Consider the following 6,397-nt stretch of genomic DNA (forward strand, 5'->3'; position numbering starts at 1 on the left):
AGAGAGAGAGAGAGAGAGAGAGAGAGAGAGAGAGAGAGAGAGAGAGACTCATATAAGTAAAAGCCAGGCTCAAGAGAAATACACAATATAGAAAATGAAGTGTAGTGTTATGCCAAAGGCAATCGCTAGTGGCTAAGGCACTTGTCCACAGATGTTTTAGTGCATACACTGACACACATACACATTACTGTTCCTTTTTTTTTTTTTTGAGACAGAGTCTCTTTATGTGACCATGGCTCTCCTGAAACTCAGAGTTCTCCTGCCTCTGCCTTCAAGTGCTGTGATTAAAGGCATACACCACACGTTATTGTTTTTAATATTATTATCACCTTCACTGTTGCTGGGAAAAAAAAAAACCTAGGATTTCATCCAGGCCTGTAATCCCATCTACTCAGGAGAACCACAAGTTTAATCACTGCCAGGGTTATACAATGAGTTCAACTAGAAAATTTAGCAAGAGTTAATCCCAAAACAAAAAGATATAGCTCAATGGCAAAGCATTTGCCTAGCATGTGCCAAATCCTAGGTTCACTCTTTAGTACTGCAAAATTAAATGAGGAAGGAGAGGAGGAGGGTAGGATTTTGATCATTTATTAAGCATAAGCTGGTTCATGTACTTGGTATTCATATTTAAATAGCAAATATTTGTCAGTCTTTATACCCAATATAGTCCCATGGCTGGCAAGTTTCTGATTAACTTTCAGCTGTAACCTACATGGGTTGTTTATTTTAGAAAAGCAAACTAAGTCAGCTCTACATAGTAAACTGGCTGTAGAAGTGAAAAGACATTTTAAAATGCTGTCATTAGGACAGCAGGCTTCCTAGGCAGTCCTGTTTCTAAAGCCAGGAACCCAGATTGTCAGAGGAGATTAACGAGCATGAGAACTTCTAAGGTTAAGAGCTCAAGACAGGCAGTGCAGAAGGGAACTAGAAACACACACTCTCACTTATCAGTGGGTCCACAAAACAGACGATCACCTGACCACCACAAAGCTGCAGGTGCAAAGAGTCAGGAAAAGGCCAGGTGAGGAACAGCATGCACATTGGCAAGCAAACACAGTGTTGTGGATTGAATATGAAATATACCCCATGGCTTTACACTTGATCCCCAGATCGGAGCCAATCCATGAGGTGGGAACTTATTAGAGGAAGTGAGTACCTTGGAGGAGGAAGGGCTTAAGGATTCTTCCAGCCTACTCTCTACCTCCTTACTGTAAATGCAATGTGACCATCCGCCTCACATTCCTAATGCTATACCCTCTCCACTATGATGAACTAGCTACATTAAGCCAAAATAAATCCTTCCTCTTTTAAATTGCTTCTTGTCAGGTGTTTGATCACAGAAATGAAATGGTAACTAACACACATGGTAAGGAATAGGTGAAGGTATGTGTTTCACTGTCTACTCACAAAGCCGTGTTGTGCAATTTGGTTTTGGAGTGCTGGGAATAGGATCTAGGGCCTTAACAAACGTTCTTCCACCAAAATACATCCTCGCCCATAAAAAGTTTAATAGGTCTATTTTCTCTATCCTTTTTTTTTATAACATCACCATTTCCTATTGCCAAAAAAGGTCATCCCTGATCCTACCTAATGTCAGAATCTTTTGATAAGATTGCAAGGCTAAGCATGATGGTACATGAGTGTAATCCCAGATCTTGGGAGGTATGAAGCAGAAAGATCTAGAGACCAAGTCCAAGGTATATGAGACTCTGTCTCAAAAGAATTTTTATTAAAATAAAAAAGATCCAAAGATTGAGGCGCTGTTATAGGCCTTCATTTCACTGATGGGTATGCTCTGTATACTTGCAATGCTCCAGTACTAGGACCAAAATATAGGTGAAAGATATCCTAGGTTTGCTAGGACTGCAGGTAGGAAAACAAGCAGGTTTTACAGAGGCCGATGAGAGCTGTGGAAACACCTCTCATCAGCCTGCATAGGAGTCTCTGGAAGAGTATGCTCGTGCCCACCCAATGTCAGAAAAGACTTTAAAAGGCTGACTCTAGACCTAAGAATTAAAGACCAGGAAGTTTGGAGACAGGCCAGTTTTCCCCCAAATGCTCTTAACGACTCCAGTTTAAAAGTAAGGTGAAGATCAATGAAGTGAGTCCTCCACAAAGCTAAGCTGACTCACCGCTGCCTGTTCTTCTGAAACTCCACCCTTCCTACTCTTTTGAAATTGCAGTGACCTTCCTTTTACAGCAGAGAAATAACATGTTGGCATACCTTTGATATCTTTTCTCAAACAACTGGCAGTAAGGAGCTGGCAACAAAATTAATCAGAGTCTTAACAAGTCAGATGTGTATAGAGGGCAATAAAGAGACTCCAAAGATGAAAAGAAGAATCATCTTCATCCACCTGCCTCTTAGCAGCTCTCTCACCTTGCTTGAAACATGGCCTTTTTCCTTTACTAAGTATCTTCAAACCACCAGCATCTTGTTCACCAGACTTTACCCATGCTGTTTCCTCCCCTTCTTAAACTTTAATGTGCATTTAAATAACCTAGGGAGCTTGTTCAAATGCCAAGTGTGACTAAGATTTGACACCAAAAGGCCAGGCCTATTTCCACAAAATATCTATAGAATTGCTGGTCTTGGGCAGATTCAGGAGGATAGCCCAGCCCACTGTGTATAGGTCCTGCAGCATACCAGTGATAGCCAAGACAAGACAGTCATTTTACTAAATGTTTGTCTGAAGGTTTGAATGGAAGCAAGGTCCCCCCCCCCCTCTCTCTCTCTCTCTCTCTCTCTAATTCCAAAATTGCAGCAGCTGCCAAAATACAAAAGCCTATGGGAAACATTAATTTAGTAAACAGTTGACTTATGATTGTGCTGGTTCGAATGAGAATGGCCCAATAGGCTCATATATTTGAATGCTTAGTCACCAGAGAGTAGAATAGTTTGAAAGGATTAGAAATTAGAAGGGCTAGGAAGGATGGCATTGTTGGAGTAGGTGTAGCCTTGTTGGAGGAAGTGTGTCCCTGAGGGTGTGCTTTGAGGTTCAAAAAGCTCACACCAATCCCAGTTTCTGTCTCTCTGCCTGTAGATCAGGATGCAAAGCTCTCAGCTCCGTCCCCATGCCTGCCTGGGTGCCTCTACACTCCCTGCCATGATGATAATGGACTAAACCTCTGAAACTATAAGCAATTCCTCAATTAAATGCCGTCCTTTATATGAGTTGCCTTGGTCATGCTATCTTTTCCTAAGACATGGCTAAATCCTGATTTCTTAAATACCAATAGGAATAGTTCTGAGAACAGTTCTGAGACAGTCACATGATTAAGTCATGTAGATGTAGCCCAGATGTACCATCTTACTAGAACTAAAGTATATGGTCTTTCCAGAAGAATAACAATGTCTGACCTAGAAAACAGATTAAAGACATACATGGGTATTGGAACCCATGCAAATATCAAGTGAGGAGTGTGGAGACCCAGGAAGGCTTAGTAGGACAGATCTGTCAACTCAGCAACAAGACACTGAAACATATGAAAAACAAATTAAGTCTGGCCTGGGTTGTCAAATGAGTCAAGGCCAACCTGTACAAGTTAGTGAAACTCTATCTCAAAGAAATAGCTGGGGCTATAGCTCATTGATAGAGCACTTGCCTATCTTATGAGAAGGTCTGACTTCAGTCCAAGATACTCCAGGAAGAAAGGGAGGAGAGGGACTAGAGAAACAACTTGGAAGTTAAGGACAATGGGTACTTTTCCAGTGGACTGAGGTTTGTTCCCATCATCCATATAACAGCTGACAACCATCAGTTTTCAGTTCTAGAGGATCTGAAGCCTTCTGGCCTTCTCATGTACTGCACACACACAGATATACATGAAGGCAAAACGCCTACACACATAAGATATGCATAAAAAGTAAAAGGAAAGAATGGAGCACAATAACTCAGTGAAATGGATAATAGAGAAGACAGGGTAACAGAGTATTACCAGATTCCAAAAGTCTGAGTAAAGCAGTTGGTTCTAAGCAGATGTATTGGTACACTTTTGCACCCTACAAAGAGCCTTAATGAACTACAACAAAAGCATTTAGAGATTTCTGGGCCCATTGGAAACTGTGCCATCAAGGTGTGGGCATGTAGGCAGAGAGCTCCAAGGTAGCATACAGGGTAGGTGGGCTTAGCGGCAGCTCCAGATCAGAAGCAAGACTGAGAAAGTGGACTTCCTCCCAGGACAAGGAGGAATAGCTTCCTGTGGAGGGAATCTGGCCTTGGGAGGTGGACACTGACATTTAACCCTTCCTTCGGCTGAATTCTGAGAGCTTCATAAACTCCCCTGCTATCCAGGGGTGGTGATGATGGTGATGATGGTGTGATGGCAATAATGACGGTGGTGGTGGTGATGCTGACATGTGTGATGGAGATGATGACCTCCGTGACAACGGTGATGAGAGTTCTGTTCAGTTCACAACTGTGTGAATTTCTTCTTCGGATATCAAAGTCATCAGCTCAGCATCTGGGGTCAACAAATCAAAGCCACGCATGACCAGGAAATGCACTTAAACATGTGATCCCAGGACCTCTTGCCCTACAGAATAACTCACCCAACCCTGGGATATTTCCTGTTGAACTTACAGCAACATTTCTGCAACTCAGTGGCTGGCTGATAATTATATCTAATAGAAGAGTGAGGACTTCCTGATGGTGTGCAGACAGCACTCGCTATATTTATAGGCAGCTGTGTCTCTGCTCATTGTTGCAAACCTGACTTAACCCTAAGCTTGCCATCCACCACACCAGACTCAGGTAGTGCAGGAGACTGAGGTCTTCACACTTTATAGGCAGCTACTGGGCAAATGTGTTAACCACTGGCTGATTCTTAACAGTATGCTATTACCAAAAACAAATGAAAGCTGGGGAGGTGGCTTAGTGGGTAAAGAGCTTACTGTTCAAGCTTGGGGATCCAAGTTCAGATCCCAAGAACTCACATAAAAGCCAAGCATGGTGGCATTTACCTGTAACCCCAGTGCTTGGGCAGTGGAAACAAACTAATGTGAGAAGGTTGCTGGCTACCAGTCTAGCAAAACAGCAAGCTCCAGGTTTAGTGAAAGATTCTGTCACAAGAAGTAAGGTAAAGAAAGTTAGAGGAGGCATCTGATATTGACCTCTGGCTTCCGCATGTTCATGAGTGGGTCTCGTTCTCTCTCTCTCTCTCTCTCTCTCTCTCTCTCTCTCTCTCTCTCTCTTCTCTCTGAGTGTGTGTGTGTGTGTGTGTGTGTGTGTATGTGTGGTACCACAAGTCAAACACACTTGCAAGGTTAAACTACCATTAGGCTACAGTCTCAGCCCCTTACCATGTATTTTTACCAAGGGCTGTTTAAAATTCTCTTAGCTCAGATCATTCTTTCTCAGTATCTATTTCTAATTCACAGAAGCTGTTGTCTCCATTTCTGTATTTTTAAACCCTCCCAGCACCTTTCTTATCACTCGTACTGTTCTTGGAATTTAACATTCGGTGTTTATTTGTTTGTTTGTTCTCTTTTTGTTTTTGCTTTTGTTTTTGTTTTACAGCTCTAAAGATGAGACCCAGATTGCATGCTAAGCAAGAGCTGGATCACTGAGCTCCAGAGTGTACTTATTTCTCAGAGAATGTTCTTATCTAAATGAGAATGGCCGAGTCTGTCAGCCTGACTGCTCTGCAGCTCTGCTTAAAGTGCCCACTGTTGGCCATTGTGCTAATTCAACTGATCCCCTTGTCTTGGGATCACTGACATATTTTCATTTGGATTGCTTCATGCTTGTGAATGTGATGAGGCATTTGTTCCTTTACTGAAGATGAAATTAACCTAGAGGGTGAAGTAATTTACTCTAAGCAAAGATCAGAACAGAGAGGACACAGGGAATTCCAGATTCCAGATTCCCAGGCAGATCACAAGGAAGTGCAAACTATAAAACTTACTAACTGGATTTCTCAAGAGCATGAGCATTTTCTCCTCCCAGCATTTCCCAGCATCTAATTTTAGGTTCATGTGTTATTAGCACTGTTATGTTTCAGCCAGTTTGCGACTTCAGTGGAAAACATACCTTTGCTGCAGGGTAGAGTCAGGCATCCTTTGCAGGATCCTTGTGGTACTTTAATTATGTAAAACGACTCCAAGGGAATTCCTGCCCAGCTCCATTACCATAATGAAGACTCACATTTAACATACACAATTACCTTTGAGGGGAAAGAGTAGGAGTTAGGATCGTCACATGATCTAGCAATCTCACTCCTGGGAACATATCAAAAGAAGCAGCAAGGAGGGTCTCAGAGGTCTGCACTGATTGTTCTACCAGTGTTGTTCACAACAGCCAAGGATGGAAGCAACTCAAGCATGCACTGATGATGTAGTGGGTAAAAGGAATGTGGTATGTACACACTGCAGAAAAGGGGGCAGGGGAGGGAT

The sequence above is a fragment of the Grammomys surdaster genome, unplaced genomic scaffold (assembly GCF_004785775.1).
Source record: "Grammomys surdaster isolate TR1022 unplaced genomic scaffold, NIH_TR_1.0 194, whole genome shotgun sequence".
Classification (NCBI taxonomy): domain Eukaryota; kingdom Metazoa; phylum Chordata; class Mammalia; order Rodentia; family Muridae; genus Grammomys; species Grammomys surdaster.